This window comes from Protopterus annectens, chromosome 3.part1 (assembly GCF_019279795.1).
Source record: "Protopterus annectens isolate FY-2018-M chromosome 3.part1, PAN1.0, whole genome shotgun sequence".
Taxonomy (NCBI): domain Eukaryota; kingdom Metazoa; phylum Chordata; order Ceratodontiformes; family Protopteridae; genus Protopterus; species Protopterus annectens.
The window spans coordinates 423,945,746-423,966,963 of record NC_056732.1 but is presented as its reverse complement, the minus strand read 5'-3'; positions in this window follow the sequence as shown (position 1 = coordinate 423,966,963).

Below are 21,218 nucleotides of genomic sequence, written 5' to 3'. Positions count from 1 at the left end.
TTTCAGCCCAGAAACAAACATATTTAAATGTAAAGCATTATTACTATGTTAAATATGCTACAAAGTATTAGATATGTAGATAACAACACTTTCATACACATTACTACATGTTTATCTGTTAGTTGATTATATTATTCTTTTAAACTATGTATATAATATTATATTGATCTTGAGGTCAAAGAGAGACTAATCTAAACACTATTCACAAGGTTAGAAGGTTTGCTTGGGTAGTATTACTAGTCAGGCAAAGGGGTATATTGCCTCATAGTGATAGGGAATGTATTATATGAGTTGAAATAATAAGTTTAGTAGTTTGTTTGTTTTTTTGTAATGGTTTGGTTTCTACAGGTAAAATACTCAATACATATATGAACAATATGAAATCAAAACATTTTTATAAAATAAAACCTAGAGTCAGAGTTAATCCATATACTGTTATACAAAACAAACATAAAGTAAAATATGAAATGTTTATCCATAAATATTAATGGTCTGAACAATAGTAATAAGAGGAGGAGTTTATTCAAATATATAAATTTAAATAAACCACAAATAGTGTTCCTACAAGAGATTCACTTGTTAGATATTAATATAAACAGTATAAATATTAATAACTACACTGTGCTAACAAGCTCTCAAAATAAACAAAAGAAAAGATGGGTAGCCATATTAATTCGTAATGAAATCATATCTCCCAAAATAATTAACACCTATCATGATACATCAAGTATGTTTTGTCTAGTGTCTATGGAATTGAATAGAAAAGTTTATACCTTAATAAATTTATATTGGATATCAGAACTTGGACTAGGAACAGTTAAACATCATTTTGAAGAAATAATTCATTTAACTAAAGGTAGCCTGATAACAGCAGGATATTTTAATTGTATAACAAATGATAAAGATACTGATTCTAAAACCACAAGAAGAAAATTACCTATATCAAAGGCACTTTTAAAATTCACAGATACAATGTGCTTAAAAGACATAAATGATTTTGCTGACCCGGACTCATTAATTTATTCCTTTTACTCTCATAGGCATAAAACTAACTCTAGAATAGACAGGATATATATATATATATATATATATATCTAATGATTTAATAATGAAAATAGATAAAGTTAATATAATAAATTGTCCACTATTTGATCATAATGCACTAGTTTTTGAGATAGAAGTTAAGGACATAGATACAAACCCCATCACAAGAATACCCTCTTACATCACAAAATTAACAGACTTTAAAGAATTCTATGAAAAATAAATTAAAGGTTTTTTTGATTTGAACACAACAGAGGACATCTCAGAAAAAAAAAAAAAAAAATATATATATATATATATATATATATATATATATATATATAAGCATTGTATTGGTACATTAATAAAAGGAAAACCTGGAATAAAGATATGTTATAATTACAAGAGAAAGCTGATAAATTGAAGCTGGAAGTTCAAAAAGGAAATATAAATTCAGTTCAAGAACTATTACAAACTCACAATAAATATGCAGAAATATTACATCATAGGATTATGATTAATTTAGAAAAGATAAAACTAAACTCTTATTCCACTAATCCAATGCATCAAAAACAATTAGCAAACAGAACAAAAAAATAATCAAATCCAAACAAATTAAAGAAATATATATATACGTAATACTAAGAAAAAAGTAACAGATTTAAATAGTATTCTGGAAGCATTTAGACAACAATATAACTCTGATAATTCTTTAAATTCTCAAGAAATACCTACCAAAGATATGAAAAATGACCTTGAAAATAAAATTCTTACTAGGGTAACGCAAGTACAAATAGGCACAATAAATAAATCAATTACAATAATGGAACCGAAATCACAAATTAAAAACTTAAAGTAAATAAAGCACCTGCCCCAGATAATATATTACCTGAAATGTATAAATTAATACCTAATCAGGCTATAGCCTTACTTTTAAAAGTAAGTAACATAGTTAAACAAGACATAAATATCCCACCCTCTTGAAATACTCATTGAAATCCCCAATAATTAAAACAGGCAAAGATATGAAGCAATGTTCATCATATAGACCAATATCATTATTAAATATTGATTACAAAATGTTCATGGCAATATATGCAGACAGAATCAAGCACTTTCTTCCCATGTTAATCCATGAAGACTAGACAGGTTTTATTAAGGGAAGAAATACCTATGACAATCTTAAAAAGAATATCACTTATAGATTACACTAAACATATAAATCTCAATTTAAAAATAATTTCCCTAGATATTAACAAGGCTTTTGATTTGGTTAACTGGAATTTTTTAACATTAGTTTTGAATACATCTAATTTCCCCATAACTTTCAATACCCTCATTCAATCATTATATAAAGAATCTATAGCATATGTTAAATTAGGATCATATAGATCAGGACCTATACAAATCAAAAAGGGAACTAAACAGGGTTGCCCTTTATCACCACTGCTATTTGCATAAATAATATAATCCTTTGCAAATCAAATTAGATCAAACAATAACATTAAAGGAATATACATCAAGAAAACATTAAACCTTAAATTACAACTCTTTGCAGATGACATACTTCTAAACCTCTCAGACACTAACAATTCTTTACAGGCATTATTCAATGATATAAAACATTTTCAAAATGTCTCAGACTTACACTTTAATGAAAACAAAACAAAAATCTTACCATGCAATACCAAAAAGAAATATATAAGCAAAGAATATTCCAAACATATAGCAGTAGACAACAAAATACTTTATTTAGGTAACGATTTACTTGAAGATTTAACAGATTCACTTATATTTAATTAAAAAAAACACTAGATAAAATGGAGCAAACAATATCTAACTGGAAGAAATATATGTTTACAATGAGAGACAGATTTTATTTTATTAAATCAATCATCTTTCCAAAAGTACTATACATAATACAAAGTTTCTCATTGCCACCTCCCAAGTATGTCATCTAAAGATTTAATAAAACAATATTAAACTTCTTATGGTTTCCAAATAAACCCCAAATTGCTTTAAATAAGCATTTACCAAACTGGGAAGAAGGAGGAATTAATTTACCAGACAGTGAGACATACATTTTATCATTTGTTGTCAAAAAGATAACCTTATGGTTAAATACTCACTACATCCCTATTTGGAAACAAATACATGAACAGATTTATATAGAACTTAATCATAGTCATATACATAATTATTTAACTATCATACCATCACCCCTCATCTGGTTGTTAAAAGATCACCTAGTCAGAAAAAATACAAACAATAAATTACCATCAGCATATATAAATACTGCTCTAAAAACATTTAAAACATATATAAATAAAGTCCCAAATGTAAATTCTTGTTTTTTTCTGACTCTACCAATAGCCTTTACACCCACTATCCTTGATACATTCCAAATGCAAAAAATAAATACATTAAAGAAAAGTTCAATAAACTATTGGTATCAACTAGTAGAACAAGAGAAACTATTAACCAATGATCAAATAATTAACAAGTATAATATAAATAATGATTCATGGTTACTCCTACAAAATCTAAGACAATATTTTATAAATAAAACAGAACAAATGCAAACAGCAGTTACCCCTGGATTTGCTATGCCTTGCATGGCATGCAGGATCAGTGCAGGAGCTCTAGCAGGCAATATGTCTGCCGTGCGACCCAGGAACAGCCTGCAGGGATGTGCACAAGCACTCTTGCACTAGTCCTGCATGAACTAATCATCTGCATGCAAATCACCCCATTTGCAGGAGAAATCCATGCAAATGAGTTGAATTTGCAATCCAGGAAGCTTGCAACCGGCCATGCAGGACTAGTGCAATCTGTAGAAATGTACTCGGTTAGTAACCAAGTACATTTCTGCAAAATCCAAAATGGAGCTGTGACAGCTCTGAATAAAGGCTGTATATCAGTTAGTAAGCATGCCAATGGCCAAGTATAAGGTGATTGGCATTGCAGTAAAAAAAAAAAAAATCTACTTTTATTTTTTTTAGCCGATCTCAGCTGTTTAAGCGTAGGGCAGTGGTGCACAAACTGGATCAGGGAAAATAACAAAATAAACCTAAATTAAGCATTGTAACTAAAATCACTATTCTGCCATGCAAGTCAATGGCAGGCAAAAGACAACATGGCCAGTGAGTATTGGTTGCTAAGGGGGTAGGCTCAGTTTGAGATATGCAACTATGCATTAGCAGGCAATCCTATGCAAATGAAGGGAATGATATTGAATCCCAGTTTTCCTCAGCATGCTAGTCAGGTCCCAACAGTGTAAGAGTAGGAATAGCTTGGTGCAAGCCTTGGAGTTAGCTGACATCATGGGGGGATGTCAGGCATACTGTAAGTGGATTGGAGTCCTGTGGCTTGGGTTTGTTCCTAGCTTAGCACAGCTAAGCTGGGGGGGGGTGTCTGAATCTGCCTAGCACTCTTTAAATTGCCTAAGCAGGTGTGTGAACTGCGCTCCGGGTTTTAAAGGAAGAAGAATAAAGTTAAACCAGGAAATAGCAGTACTGTACACATCTGAGCACTCTGTTTGCACAGCGTACCCCTGGGCTTAAACAGGAAGACAATGGGAAGAGAAAACAGCAGTAGGAAGGTAATCAAGGTGAACTAGCATAGCTGGCAGGTGTAATGTATCAGAATCAGCCAATTATACAGGCAGCAGACTGTACAGTTGTGTACTCTTACCATAAATGTAGATGTTCGAGTGTGTTCACTGTTGCAGTCATGACTGTAGGGTTCTTCCTGCCAGCAGCAGCCCTCGATCAGCCAGAATCCCAAAGTCTGGATTGGGCGTCAGCTGAGGTAACTTTTATCCTGACGTCAATGTGCCAGGAAGTATAAAGACCTCAGCTGACACCATTACCCCAGTTTTTCTTGCCCCAGATGCCAGGTGCCCAAAACCTCAGCAGCCAAAATACCTCATAACAGACAATACTCAAAGAAAAAACAAAAGAGGGGGGTAGGAGGGAGGGCAACTCAGACTGCAACAGTGAACACACTCGAACATCTACATTTATGGTAAGAGTACACAACTGCACTATGTCCTTTGTGGTTCACTGTTGCAGTCATGACTGTAGGGTTGAGTCCCAAAGCTAAGAAAGGGTGGCTGGAGGAGAAACAGAAGGAGCGGCCACAAAACTTTGCAAAACCGCAGAAGTAAAACCAGCCCTAGATTTAGAATAGAGAGGGAGGTTGTAATGCTTAGAAAAAGTATGCACAGAACTCCAAGTAGCAGCCTCTAAAATATCCTTGGTAGGAACCCCACAAAGAAAGGCTGCTGAAGTAGCAGTAGCCCGGGTAGAATGAGTCCTAATATTAACAGGAACTGGATTGCCATGAAAAGAGTAACAGAACTTGATGCAGTGGGCAATCCACTTAGAAATAGTTTGCTTAGTGATTGCTTTCCCTAGAACAGTAGGAGCATAAGCGACAAACAATTGGTAAGATTTCCTGAATATCTTGGTCCTGTCCAGGTAAAAATGAAGCTGTCTGTGCACGCCCAAAGAGTGCAAAAGACTTTCTTCCTCACTTTGAGGATAAGGATAAAAAGTAGGTAAATGAATAGTCTGATTCAAGGCCACTACTGAAACCAGCTTAGGCATAAAGGTGGGATTAGTCCTTAGGGAAACCCTGTCCTGATGAAAAATAATGAAGGGTTCCACAGCCATGACTGCTTGCAATTCCAAAATTCTTCTAGCAGAGGTTATAGCTAAAAGAAAAGCAGTCTTCCAAAACAAAAAATTTAAATCCGTGGAAGCTGCAAGTTCAAAAGGAGACAAGGTTAATTTTTCCAAAACATAGTTAAGATCCCAAGTGGGAACAGGTGCTCTTGTAGGGGGCCAAACATTCTTAGCCCCTCTAAGAAATTGTTTAAGTAATGGATGAGAAAAAAATCGGAGGATCCGTATTGTAATGTGCAGGAATAGCAGAAGCATGAAGCTTGATAGATGAAAAAGATAGGCCCGTATGTAACAACTATGCCAGATACTTTAAAATCAGAGGAATGTTTGGAACAGTAGAATCACCACCTTGGACCTGATTCCAGGAGCAAAATCCTTTCCATTCACCTGTATAAGATTTCCTAGTGCCGGGCCATCTAGCTTCAAGGATTACATCCATTACCTGTTTGGAAAGAGTAGAGGTGTTTACAGACCCTGGATCCACCAGGCAGCTAGATTCAGAGTTTTGACATGACTGTGCAGGATCCGGCCGTCCTGTTGAGATAGTAGATGAGGGATTTGAGGCAGAATCAAGGGAGGCTCCTGAACTAGGTTCATCAGAGTGGAATACCAGAATTGTCGAGGCCAATTGGGAGCCAGTAAAATCATTTGCAGTCTGTCCTGTTTTATTTTCAGAAGTACCCGAGGTAGAAGAGGAAAAGGAGGAAAAGCATATACTGAGAGGTGTTTCCAACTGAATGAGAGGGCATCCACTTGCCATGCTAGTTTGTGGTAGGTCCTGGTGCAGAATGTTGGAAGTTGATGATTCTGAGGGGATGCAAAAAGATCTATGTCCGGACATCCCCATGCCTGTACTATCATCCTGAATATCTGAACATCCAACATCTATTTGTGTGGATCCGAAAGTGTTTTGCGCAATGTGTCTGCCAGAGTGTTGTCTTTTCCTGGCAGGAATTGTGCCTGTAAGTGGATTCTGCAGGTCAGTGCAGTGTACCCAGAACCATGGCTAACCTGCACAGGGGGCAAGAGTGAGAGTCCCCTTGCTTGTTTATGTACCACATCACTGTAGTGTTGTCTGTCTTTATCAACAATTGCCCTGGTAGAAGAAAGTCCCTGAAGGCTATCAGAGCATTCTGTACAGCGAGCATCTCCTTCAATTTTATGTGCAGGTGAATTTGCTCCTTTGTCCAAACACCCTGAAGACATCTCCCGTGCATGTGGGCTCCCCAGGCATAATCTGAAGCAACCATTGGCAGAACTTGGTTGGTTGGTGGAGGACAAAAAGGCCTCCCCTTGTTCTGGAGACAGGCTTCGGCCCACCAAAGAAACTCTTGCTGTAGACAAGGAAAAATCGTGATCACTGTTTCCAAACTGTGGTAATGCTGAGACCACACACTCTTGAGGTACCACTGTAGTTTCCTCATATGCAGTCTTGCATATGGTATTAGGAGAATGCAGGAAGCCATGTAACCTAAAGCCTGCAGAACTTTTCTTGCAGTCAGCTGTTTCATTGAAGCCAGGTGTTGGAAAGAAGAAGCCAGTTGCGCTTTTTTGTCTGGTGTCAAGGAAGCCATCTGAGTTGTAGTACTCAGAAGAGCACCCAGGAAAGTAATCTGTTGTGTGGGCACCAGATTTGACTTCTTTAGATTCACTGTGAATCCGAGGTACTGTAGAAGATGCTGCACAAAAGCTAGATGCTGAAGTAGAGTGCCTTTGTCGTCTGCTTGAATAAGACAGTAGTCCAGATAAGGGTATATTTGAATCCCCTTCTGTCTGCAAAACACCATTACCAGTGCCAGGCACTTTGTAAAGACCCTGGGCACAGTAGATAAGCCAAAGGGCAGCACAGTGAACTGGTAATGCTTCAAGCCCACTTTGAATCTCAGATTCCTGCTGCACTCTCGCCTTATAGGAATATGCAGGTAAGCTACCTTTAAGTCCAGAGTCACCATCCAAGCATTCTTGCCCAACATAGGCAGCAGCTGCTGCAGAGTGAGCATATTGAATTTTGGTACATCTAGGAAGGTGTTTAGTATGGAAAGGTCCAGGATTGGTCTCCATGAATTTTCCTTCCTGGGAACCAGGAAAAGTCTTGAATAAAAACCTTGCCCTATTTCTAAATTTGGTACCAATTCTATGGCCCTCATAGCTAAGAGGGACTGAACCTGCAGTTGTGCCTCTGCCCATTGATGATGTGGCAGATCTGGCGAACTGTTCGTTCTTGGCAAGGTGTGGAAATGAAATCTGTAACCTCTTTAGACTATGTCCAGAACCCATTTGTCCCGGGTTATGCGGACCCAATTTTGATAAAAAAGAGAAATCTTTCCTCCCAAAGGTGCTTCCAGGAGAGGAGCTCCTGGAACCAAAAAGGGAGAGTCATAAAGACTGTTTCCAGTAGGGTTGAGACTTATCTTCACCACCTTTGGGAGAGGGGGCAGGCCACTGCCTGTTCCTAAAAAGGGTTTGTACCTGTCCCCTACCTCTGGAATGCCTGAATCTGCTTCTCTGAGGCCTGTCCGAGCTCAGAAAGGACCAAGGTTTAGCTGGCCAGTGTCTGCTAAATCTAGGAGGTTGCACCTGTAGAAAATCCTTAACCATCTGCATAGATTTGGCTTTGTCCTCCATTTTCTTTAATACCTCTTCAACTTTGGCCCCAAACAAAACATTGTGCTGCAAAGGGGCATCCAAAAGTTTGGCTTTAATCTGATCCGGCAAGCTTTGTTCCTTTAACCAAGCATGTCTTCCAATAACTGCACCATTTGTCACAGCCCTACAAGAAGCTTTCAAAGAATCAAAACCACAATGCAGAGTATGTTTACCCACAAGTTCAATAGCATGCAATAAATCCTGTAACTCCTTGTCATCCACACCAATAGAAACAGCTGACCTCTTTTGTTTAAATACAGACAAAAGGTATTGCTGATACTTTAGCATATGAAATTGACAGTTCAAAGCTCTAATAGACAATGTAGCAGAAGTATAAACTTTTTTATCACATCTTTCCAAAGTCCTGGACTCTCGGTCAGAGGGAATAGAATGTTTAGCAGAGGCTGCCTTAACACCCTTAGGGCCCTGAGAAATTGTTTCTGGATCAGGTGAAAGATTCTTAAAAAGAAACTTGCGAGAATCTGGAACCCTATAATACCTATCTGGTTTGACTGGAGTAGGGGGAAAAGAATCAGGAGAGAGGGAAGCTTCTGAAAAAACATCATCTACAATGTCCAATACAGGAGGAATAGCAAGAGGCTTATGCTGATGGTGAAGAAGAAAATCCCTAAGCCTTTTCTTGGTTTCAGAGAATTCCTGCCTTTCCCAGTGAAAATGCTCCCTCATATCATGCAAAGTTTCACCAAAAGAATAATCCTCAGGAGGAGAGACTGAAGGAAAGGAATCTTCAGCATCAGAATCCTCATAAGGAGGAAAGGAACAATCATGCTCAAGGGAAGAAGCAGAAATTTGGTCTGAAGAATCATAATCAGACTGTAATCTAGGCTTTTTGTCAAGAGGGGGATGAGAACCCCTGATCATAGATAACAAATCTTCAGCCATCCTAAGCATCTGCCTTTGAGGCCTAGGACCCTGATCAAAAGGCATCTGTGCTTGCCATTTCTTTTTAGCTGGAGCCGTAGTCATTGTCTTAGAATGCAAAACTGAATCCATATTGACATGAAGCTGTGAAGGCCTGAAAACTCCCTCAGAAGCCGGTACCTGCCTACCGGCTCCAGACCTAACTGAGGGAGTAGTATCCGAAGGTCCATTCCCTGGCAATACTGAAGGCCCCATCAGCTCCACACTGGAGTTGGTACAGGCAGTTGGTTCAAAAGAGGCGGGTGACAGGGACTGCAAAGGCGCCTCACTGACTACCGATGAACCAGCAACTGGCAATAACTGAGTAATATCCTCTGCTTTGGACCTCGGAGGCCTGTCTTTATCTTTCCGCCTCTTACACACACCAGAAGCCGGAAAAGAATCTGAAGACATATTATAATTAAACCTTTTACCAAAATAGTAGAAGGCAAAGTTGTACCTACACCTAATAGTATGCTGATTAAATCTAGCACAAAACCCACAATTAGCAACGTCATGGTCAGGCCCCAGGCAAGGAATACAATAAGAGTGAAAATCCCTATGAGGTATTTGTTTCCCCACAACAAAAACAATTATTAACTTTTTCTGACATCTGACTGGAGCAAGGAAAAGACCTCCAAATGGGATACTTATCTTAAAAAATGAAAAATCCTGGAAGTAAATCCAAAAACAGACAGGAGTAGGCCAACCGGCATCAGCGAACTGCTCAGGGCACCGCGCAGCAAGAAAGACTGGGGTAATGGCATTGGCTGAGGTCTTTATACTTCCTGGCACATTGACATCAGGATAAAAGTGAGCTCAGCTGATGCCCAATCCAGACTTTGGGATTCTGGCCGATCGAGGGCTGCTACTGGCAGGAAGAACCCTACAGTCATGACTGCAACAGTGAACCATGAAGGACATCAGCCCAGCCCAGAACACTACTGTAAACTATGCAAACACCTTCCCCTCTGGTATTTCTCACACTCTACACCACCGGTGTATACAAGCAGAGAACTTTTAACAAACAAACCTACAAAAAGAGAGGGGCTGCAGCAGGCAACATAGAACAGCATGTGCAAGAGGCTGAGGGCAGCGAGGATGCAAATGGTGCCAATCAACCCACAGTGAAAAGACGGAGAAGAGTGTACAGACCCAGGGTAACCTACCAGTGGCTACATGGGCTGGAGATAGTGGAGCACTATATGGTGGACAGGGACCTCCTACAGCAAACTGCTGAGCTGTGCCGTCCATGTCTGACATACCAAATTGATCAAGGGGAACCCATCCCAGTGGATTCCAAAGTATGTGTAGGCCTAGGAATACTAGCCATAGGTACCTCCCAAAGCTCAACTGGGGATATAATGGGGAATCTCACAGGCATCGGCACCCAGTGTATTCCACCAGTTCCTGGATGCCATGTCAGCACATGCCAGTGAGTATGTATATTTCCTCAACATCCGTGAGGTGTTGGCCAGCAATATGCGTCTCTTCCACTAAATAGCAGAATACCCTGTGGTAGTGGGTGCTATAGACCACATGCACATATGCATCAAAGACTCACCCAGTGATCAGGGTAGGACCTACATCAACCGCAGGGGCATCCCCTCCATCAACTGCCAGGTCATCTGTGATGCCCAGGGCATTATAATGAATGTGTGTGCTGGCTGCCCTGAAAGCTATCACGATTCCCACATTTGGCATCTGACTCAGCTGTACCAGAAATTTGCCAATGGGAACATCCCTTATGGTCACCTAATGGGGGATGCTGATTACACACTAGAGTCATGGCTGATGACACCCATCAGAAATGCACACACACCTGAAGAAGAATGCCATAATGAGGCACACACACAGACCAGACTTATAATAGAGCATGTGTTTGGGATGCTTGTCACAGTTCCAGTGTGGAGCCTTGCAGTACTCACCAGCTACATGTGCCCAAATTGTTATGGAATGTGCCATGCTACACAATATGATCCTTCGGAAACAGCTGCAGCAGGAACAGCATGGAGCAGGGCCACACAGCCTCCACCAATACCAAGGCCTGCACAGGCACAGAGTGAATCAGAGGAGGAACAACCTGAGCCTGCCCCAGTAGGCAGATGGAGGCATGCCCAGTATGCCAAGGCCGCAGCAAAGAGACAATGCATAGCACATACACTGACACAATAGGGACCCAGGGAATGACACCTCTCCCTGACTCGCACATACAGTAAAAGGGGGTGCCAAACATGACACTACCTATGCTCAACCATGTATAGGGAGTGTACTATATGCATCCAACAAAGGCAGCCCAACAGCACCATCAGCTACTCTGGCACACCCACAAGGTACGTCAATCAACCTATCAATTGCCAAATGGAGTAGAATGTGTCGTTACCTGTATCTATGGTATGGATGCGAGCATACAAGGGAATTGGGTGGCTGAATGTTATGGCAGCAGAAAGTAGACACCCATAGTGGCACCATGACATCTGTAACACATACTGGAGTCACCATAGTAGCCAGTACTACACAGGGTGACAAAACCCACTGAAGGAAATGCACTGGGTGACATGTGTGTCCATATGACTCATACATGCAAGTCAGGGAGGTTCACATATTCAACAACAGTCTCAGCCAGCAGGACAGGTGTAGACAACTCCAAACAGAGTCTGTGCTATGGCCTCTGAATGATGCCTATGGGTATCCCCTCCCAGGCCTACACAGACAGACTACAGCAGGTCAGGCAGTGGGATGTTAGTTCTGAAGGGTAGGAAGTCAGACACTAATATGTAGGGCAACCAAAGCTAAGATGTGTAGTACACTGGTAGGCCTCTAGTTAGCATGATAGGTAAGAATACAGAATGAAATAGAATACAAGACATACCAGCATAGTCATAGATAATGTGTACAAGTGTCAGGTGTGCCCTCCATCCTACATAGTAATGTAATAATAGTCAGGTATGCCCCCCAATCCTGTATAGAAATGTAGAAATAGTCAGGTGTGCCCCCCATCCTACGTAGTAATGTAACAGTCAGGTGTGCCTCTCAATCCTGTGTAGAAATGTAGAAATAGTCAGGTGTGCCCCCCCATCCTATGTAGTAATGTAATAACAGTCAGGTGTGCCCCCCCAATCCTGTATAGAAATGTAGAAATAGTTAGGTGTTCCCCCCATCCTATGCAGAAATGTAGTAACAGTCAATGCCAAATGATCGACAGATACACTGCAGAAGCAGCATGCTATCTGTAGGTGTACAACACAAAGGTCAGCATTGCAGTACAAACTACCTGGACTCGATCCACACATTCAATACAGATGGGCATACTGGGCATTCTCACACACTTAAACACATGAAGGCCATGTCTGCAAACACCAGTGGACCAGACATATCTGGCAGTCGTAGATGTTAGGGCAGACACTCTTCATGCTTTGCACACACAGTCGACAGGAATACAGGCATATATGTAAGTACAATAGACTATATTAAGCCAAATGTAGACATACATAGATGTGTAGAAGAGGGTGACTGTGACAAGGAGCCATCCGGGCCTGTCCCACTCAGCACACAGCCAAAGGGTCACAACCACATGAGGTTCAGATGTCACTCACTGCAGATACTAGCCACTGGTATCTGTCAGCATTACAGACTATATGGTGCACATGCTAGCTGTGCAACATAACTGGACAAGGAAGTAGTCATCTAGCAACTGTATACACGTACCTGTGAAATATGACCCTGTGTGGGACTGCATGTGTCAACCTCTAGATGAATAGGTTATGGCCCATGCACACATACTGCCCTCCCCATAGCCCTACTATGACAAGCCTGCTGAGGTCATCCACTGTGAAATACACCTTTGGGAGAAATGTAGCCCAGTAATCTCCATGGCACATCTCATAACTGCATACTGCTGTAGTGTGATAAACTAGTTAGGTAGGAGTTCCAATACCAGACACAGCAACTGTGTGTGTGTGTGTGCGTGTGTGTGTGTGTGTGTGTGTGTGTGTGTGTGTGTGTGTGTGTGTGTGTGTGTGTGTGTGTGTGTGTGCGTGTGTGCATGTGTGTGTGTGTGTGTCTGTCTGTCTCTGTATAGAGATCAATGCTTTTTAGGGTAGTCACACTCACTACAATTGAAATGCTCTACTTTGGTAAGGGTGCTGATGTCATCCACCTAGAAATGCATCTCTGGGAAGGTTGTAGTCCAATAATCTCCATAGCATGTGCCATAACTGCATACTGCGGTAGTGTGATAAAATAGTTAGGTAGGAGTTCTAATCCCAGACTTGGCAAGTGTCTGTGTATCTGTGTGTGTGTCTCTCTGTGTAGAAAGCAATGCTTTTTAGGGTAGTCACACTCCCTACAATTCAAATGCTTTACTTTGGCAAGGCTGCTGATGTCATCCACCTAGAAATACACATCTGAGAAGGTTGTAGCCCAGTAATCCCTTAGAGTATCCTATAACTGTATACTGATGTAGTGTGATAAATAGTAAGGTAGGAGTTCTAATACAAGACTTGGCAAGTGGGGGGGGGTTTTGTTTAGAGCAACTTTTTGGGTAGTAATTTAAATTAAATTTACTTTAAAGGGTGTGATTATCCCCCTAGTAACTTGGGGAAGGGTTGCCCCCCAAAATTGAATGTTTTAAATGTGAGTTTTTAAAAATTTAGGAAGTTCAACCCCAATTGGAAGTTTTTGGGGTGTTGTTTTGGGGGTTTGTGGGGTTTTTTCTGCAAAAAAATTTTTGGGAGTTTTTTTTAAATGTTATTTAAAGGGCCCCGGTTATCCATGTACATCTGGGGGTTGTGCCCAAATAAACTAAAAGGGTTCATTATAAATTTATTGGGTATTCAATGTTGGAAGGGGGTTTTGGTTGTTGTTGCTGAGTTTGGGCAATGTTTTGGGAGAAAACCAAATTAAAGCCATTTTTAAAGGCTCATGTCATATAAAAAAATTGGGAAAATTTTCCCTAATTTTGTTTAATGGTTCTGATTATTTTGGGTAATATTACACCCATCAGTTTATTTGGGGGTTTTGTTTTTTGGGGGGAACAATGCATTTTACAGCAAAGAAATTTAAATGCCCTATTTGGCTTCGATTTTTCATTAAAAATTGGGGAAAGGGTACATGAACCCTTTTGATTAAAAATTTCAAATGTTTGATTGCCCTTTTTGGGGTTCTATACCCCACATTAGTTTGGAGGGGGGTTTTTAATTCTTTAAGCAATGTTTTTTTCCCCCCAACTAAATTTAAGTCTTTGGAATCCTTTGTCACCTTAAAAAATTTGGGGAAAAATTTTCCTGCTTTTTGTATGTTTAATTAAAAAATGATAATTTTCCCCATAAGGGGGTTTTTGTTTTGGGGGGTTTTGTTTGGGTTTTGGGTTTGTTTTTTTTTTTTCAAATGGTGGTCCAGACTTAAATTTCAAAAAAAAGAGATTAAATTTTCTTATTTGGGGCCTGAAATTTTTAAATTTCCCTGTAAGGGATGTGTGTGGGGGGGGGTGTTTTGTGTGGAAAACAAATTCAACCCATTTCCCCAGAGAAATTTAAAATGTCTTCCCAAAAAAAAACCCCAAAAACAAAAAAAAAAAAACCCCCACCAAAAAATTAGATGACACACTATGTAATTCAGTTTTTAAAATAAAACTTCTTATTTTTGGTTTGTTCCTCAATTTGTGGTTTTCTGGCAAATTATTTAGGAATTGTCACTAAATAATGACACACTAGTTTCAGACTTTATAACCTTCAGAAAAATGCATGCTAAAATAAGACCTGTTCTATCAACTGTCCCAGTGTATACAAGAGCAATTTTTAGTACTGTTTATATGTTCCCTCAATATATTTGGCCTTGTCCAGATTTATTGCATTAACAGGTTGAGAGGTACATGCAAATTGCTTTATAGAATTAGGCATAGCCAAACCTCAACTGTCCCTGATTTTGGCTCAAAAGGTTGCTCTTCCCCTAATGATCCCTCCACAAAATAGCAATTTTGGAAGAAAACATAGAGGGTTTACTTTACTTTTATAAATAGCTGTAATGATCAGAGTTATACATTACTTTTTATTTCAGAAATGCATGTAGATTCTCTAATTTTGTCAGCTGCTCTAAGTTAACTGTGCTCATATTAAAATGGTGTCCCTCCTTTGACAGGTTCCCAGCTGTATTGTCTGGCAATTTTATATTTTTGCATCACATTTTTGGTCCGTTTTTCATAAAATTGCAGTTTTCTGTCAAATTAGTGACAAATTGTTAAAGACTGAAGTTAGAAAATAATGCAGACATTTCAGTTTCAGATTTCATACCTTTCAGAAAATTCGTACTGATGCAAGACCTACTACTATTCTATTATCTTTCTAAGTTTATAAGAGCAATATTTAAAAAAAATGTCCTTATTTTTGGGCCTTTGCCTCAGTTTTATTTATGAGTTTGTTGCTGTAAGAGGTTGAGTGTGTGTGTGTGTGTGTGTGTGTGTGTGTGTGTGTGTGTGTGTGTGTGTGGTAGGTAGCATACCTCTCAACTGTCCAAATTTTGCAGAATGTCCATATTTTTGCCCCATATTTTTTGTCTGTTCCTCATAAATTTTGTGATTTTCTAGAAAATCATTGAAGGCTGAAGTTGCTAAATAATGACAGACATTTGAGCTTCAGACTTCATGTCCTTTAGAAAAATTAATACTAGCACAAATCCTGTTATTCTAGCAACTTTCTAAGTTCACGAGAACATTATTTAATATCTGCCCCTGTTTATTTTAGGCTTTGTCCATATTTCTTGCACCAAGAGGTAGGTAGGGGTGTGGGTGTGAATGAAACATCCTAGTTAGTGGTAGCAGGTGGTTAGTAATTTACTCAAGCTCAAAACCTGTACCTTAGTTACAGAAAACAAAAGCATAAAGTCTCTACCCCAACTACCATGCTGCATTTTTCAAAGAACTGACATTTCAGGTTAACTTTCAATTCAAGGAACCAAGTTTGAGTGAATTTATATTATATTACTGAAGAGGCATTACAGCGAATGCCTCTTCATCGACACTAAAAGAGCGAACCGTGAATTACGAGAATGGCCGTAGCTTGGCTGGGGAGGGGGGTAGCAGTTTGAGAGCTGTCAGTACAAATTTGAAAATCCTAGCTACACCCCTGCTAGGAAAGTGTTTAGTATGGAAAGGTCCAGGATTGGTCTCCATGAATTTTCCTTCCTGGGAACCAGGAAAAGTCTTGAATAAAATCCTTGCCTTATTTCTAAATTTGGTACCAATTCTATGGCTCTCATAGCTAAGAGGGACTGAACCTGCAGTTGTGCCCCTGCCCATTGATGATGCGGCAGATCTGGCCAACTGTTCATTCTTGGCAAGGTGTGGAAATGAAATCTGTAACCTCTTTAGACTATGTCCAGAACCCATTTCTCCTGGGTTATGCGGACCCAATTTTGATAAAAAAGAGAAATCTTTCCTCCCAAAGGCGCTTCCAGGAGAGGAGCTCCTGGAACCAGAAAGGGAGAGTCATAAAGACTGCTTCCAGTAGGGTTGAGACTTATCTTCACCACCTTTGGGAGAGGGGGCAGGCCACTGCCTATTCCTAAAAAGGGTTTGTGCCTGTCCCCTACCTCTGGAATGCCTGAATCTGCTTCTCTGAGGCCTGTCCGAGCTCAGAAAGGACCAAGGTTTAGCTGGCCAGTGTCTGCTAAATCTAGGAGGTTGCACCTGTAGAAAATCCTTAACCATCTGCATAGATTTGGCTTTGTCCTCCATTTTCATTAATACCTCTTCAACTTTGGCCCCAAACAAAACATTGTGCTGCAAAGGGGCATCCAAAAGTTTGGCTTTAATCTGATCCGGCAAGCTTTGTTCCTTTAACCAAGCATGTCTTCCAGTAACTGCACCATTTGTCACAGCCCTACAAGAAGCTTTCAAAGAATCAAAACCACAATGCAGGGTATGTTTACCCACTTGTTCAATAGCATGCAATAAATCCTGTAACTCCTTGTCATCCACACCAATAGAAACAGCTGACATCTTTTGTTTAAATACAGACAAAAGGTATTGCTGATATTTTAGCATATGAAATTGACAGTTCAAAGCTCTAAAAGACAATGTAGCAGAAGTATAAACTTTTTTATCACATCTTTCCAAAGCCCTGGACTCTCGGTCAGAGGGAATAGGATGTTTAGTAGAGGCTGCCTTAACACCCTTAGGGCCCTGAGAAATTGTTTCTGGATCAGGTGAAAGATTCTTAAAAAGAAACTTGTGAGAATCTGGAACCCTATAATACCTATCTGGTTTGACCGGAGTAGGGGGAAAAGAATCAGGAGAGAGAGAAGCTTCTGAAAAAACATCATCTACAATGTCCAATACAGGAGGAATAGCAAGAGGCTTATGCTGAGGGTGAAGAAGAAAATCCCTAAGTCTTTTCTTGGTTTCAGAGAATTCCTGCCTTTCCCAGTGAAAATGCTCCCTCATATCATGCAAAGTTTCACCAAAAGAATAATCCTCAGGAGGCGAGACTGAAGGAAAGGAATCTTCAGCATCAGAATCCTCATAAGGAGGAAAGGAACAATCATGCTCAAGGGAAGAAGCAGAAGAAGCAGAAATTTGGTCTGAAGAATCATAATCAGACTGTAATCTAGGCTTTTTGTCAAGAGGGGGATGAGAACCCCTGATCATAGATAACAAATCTTCAGCCATCCTAAGCATCTGCCTTTGAGGCCTAGAACCCTGATCAAAAGGCATCTGTGCTTGCCATTTCTTTTTAGCTGGAGCCGTAGTCATTGTCTTAGAATGCAAAACTGAATCCATATTGACATGAAGCTGTGAAGGCCTGAAAACTCCCTCAGAAGCCGGTACCTGCCTACCGGCTCCAGACCTAACTGAGGGAGTAGTATCCGAAGGTCCATTCCCTGGCAAAACTGAAGGCCCCATCAGCTCCACACTGGAGTTGGTACAGGCAGTTGGTTCAAAAGAGGCAGACGACAGGGACTGCAAAGGCGCCTCACTGACTACCGATGAACCAGCAACTGGCAATAACTGAGTAATATCCTCTGCTTTGGACCTCGGAGGCCTGTCTTTATCTTTCCACCTCTTACACACACCAGAAGCCGGAAAAGAATCTGAAGACATATTATAATTAAAACTTTTACCAAAATAGTAGAAGGCAAAGTTGTACCTACGCCTAATAGTATGCTGATTAAATCTAGCACAAAACCCACAATTAGCAACGGCGTGGTCAGGCCCCAGGCAGGGAATACAATAAGAGTGAAAATCCCTATGAGGTATTTGTTTCCCACAAGAAAAACAATTATTAACTTTTTCTGACATCTGACTGGAGCAAGGAAAAGATCTCCCCAATGGGGTACTTATCTTAAAAAATGAAAAATCCTGGAAGTAAATCCAAAAACAGACAGGAGTAGGCCAACCGGCATCAGCGAACTGCTCAGGGCACCAAGAGCAAGAAAGACTGGGGTAATGGCATTGGCTGAGGTCTTTATACTTCCTGGCACATTGACATCAGGATAAAAGTGAGCTCAGCTGATGCCCAATCCAGACTTTGGGATCCTGGCCGATCGAGGGCTGCTGCTGGCAGGAAGAACCCTACAGTCATGACTGCAACAGTGAACCACGAAGGACATCAGCCCAGCCCAGAACACTACTGTAAACTATGCAAACACCTTCCCCTCTGGTATTTCTCACACTCTACACCACCGGTGTATACAAGCAGAGAACTTTTAACAAACAAACCTACAAAAAGAGAGGGGCTGCAGCAGGCAACATAGAACAGCATGTGCAAGAGGCTGAGGGCAGCGAGGATGAAAATGGTGCCAATCAACCCACAGTGAAAAGACGGAGAAGAGTGTACAGACCCAGGGTAACCTACCAGTGGCTACATGGGCTGGAGATAGTGGAGCACTATATGGTGGACAGGGACCTCCTACAGCAAACTGCTGAGCTGTGCCGTCCATGTCTGACATACCAAATTGATCAAGGGGAACCCATCCCAGTGGATACCAAAGTATGTGTAGGCCTAGGAATACTAGCCATAGGTACCTCCCAAAGCTCAACTGGAGATATAATGGGGAATCTCACAGGCATCGGCACCCAGTGTATTCCACCAGTTCCTGGATGCCATGTCAGCACATGCCAGTGAGTATGTATATTTCCTCAACATCCGTGAGATGTTGGTCAGCAATATGCATCTCTTCCACTAAATAGCAGAATACCCTGTGGTAGTGGGTGCTATAGACCACATGCACATATGCATCAAAGACCCACCCAGTGATCAGGGTAGGGCCTACATCAACCGCAGAGGCATCCCCTTCATCAACTGCCAGGTTGTCTGTGATGCCCAGGGCATTATAATGAATGTGTGTGCTGGCTGCCCTGAAAGCTATCACGATTCCCACATTTGGCATCTGACTCAGCTGTACCAGAGATTTGCCAATGGGAACATCCCTTATGGTCACCTAATGGGGGATGCTGATTACACACTAGAGTCATGGCTGATGACACCCATCAGAAATGCAAACACACCTGAACAAGAATGCCATAATGAGGCACACACACAGACCAGAATTATAATAGAGCATGTGTTTGGGATGCTTGTCACAGTTCCAGTGTGGAGCCTTGCAGTACTCACCAGCTACATGTGCCTAAATTGTTATGGAATGTGCCATGCTACACAATATGATCCTTTGGAAACAGCTGCAGCAGGAACAGCATGGAGCAGGGCCACACAGCCTCCACCAATACCAAGGCCTGCACAGGCACAGAGTGAATCAGAGGAGGAACAACCTGAGCCTGCCCCAGTAGGCAGATGGAGGCATGCCCAGTATGCCAAGGCCACAGCAAAGAGACAATGCATAGCACATACACTGACACAATAGGGACCCATGGAATGACACCTCTCTCTGACTCGCACATATAGGGAGTGTACTATGTGCATCCGACAAAGGCAGCCCAACAGCACCATCAGCTACTCTGGCACACCCACAAGGTACGTAAATCAACCTATCAATTGCCAAATGGAGTAGAATGTGTCATTACCTGTATCTATGGTATGGATGTGAGCATGCAAGGGAATTGGGTGGCTGAATGTTATGGCAGCAGAAAGTAGACACCCATAGTGGTACCATGACATCTGTAACACATACTGGAGTCACCATAGTAGCCAGTACTACACCGGGTGACAAAACCCACTGAAGGAAATGCACTGGGTGACATGTGTGTCCATATGACTCATACATGCCAGTCAGGGAGGTTCACATACTCAACAACAGTCTCAGCCAGCAGGACAGGTGTAGACAACCCCAAACAGAGTCTGTGCTATGGCCTCTGAATGATGCCTATGGGTATCCCCTCCCAGGCCTACACAGACAGACTACAGCAGGTCAGGCAGTGGGATGTTAGTTCTGAAGGGTAGGAAGTCAGACACTAATATGTAGGGCAACCAAAGCTAAGATGTGTAGTACACTGGTAGGCCTCTAGTTAGCATGATAGGTAAGAATACAGAATGAAATAGAATACCAGACATACCAGCATAGTCATAGATAATGTGTACAAGTGTCAGGTGTGCCCTCCATCCTACATAGTAATGTAATAACAGTCAGGTATGCCCCCCAATCCTGTGTAGAAATGTAGAAATAGTCAGGTGTGCCCCCCATCCTACATAGTAATGTAACAGTCAGGTGTGCCTCTCAGTCCTGTGTAGAAATGTAGAAATAGTCAGGTGTGCCCCCCCCCCATCCTATGTAGTAATGTAATAACAGTCAGGTGTGCCCCCCCAATCCTGTATAGAAATGTAGAAATAGTTAGGTGTTCCCCCCATCCTATGCAGAAATGTAGTAACAGTCAATGCCAAATGATCGACAGATACACTGCAGAAGCAGCATGCTACCTGTAGGTGTACAACACAAAGGTCAGCATTGCAGTACAAACTACCTGGACTCGATCCACACATTCAATACAGA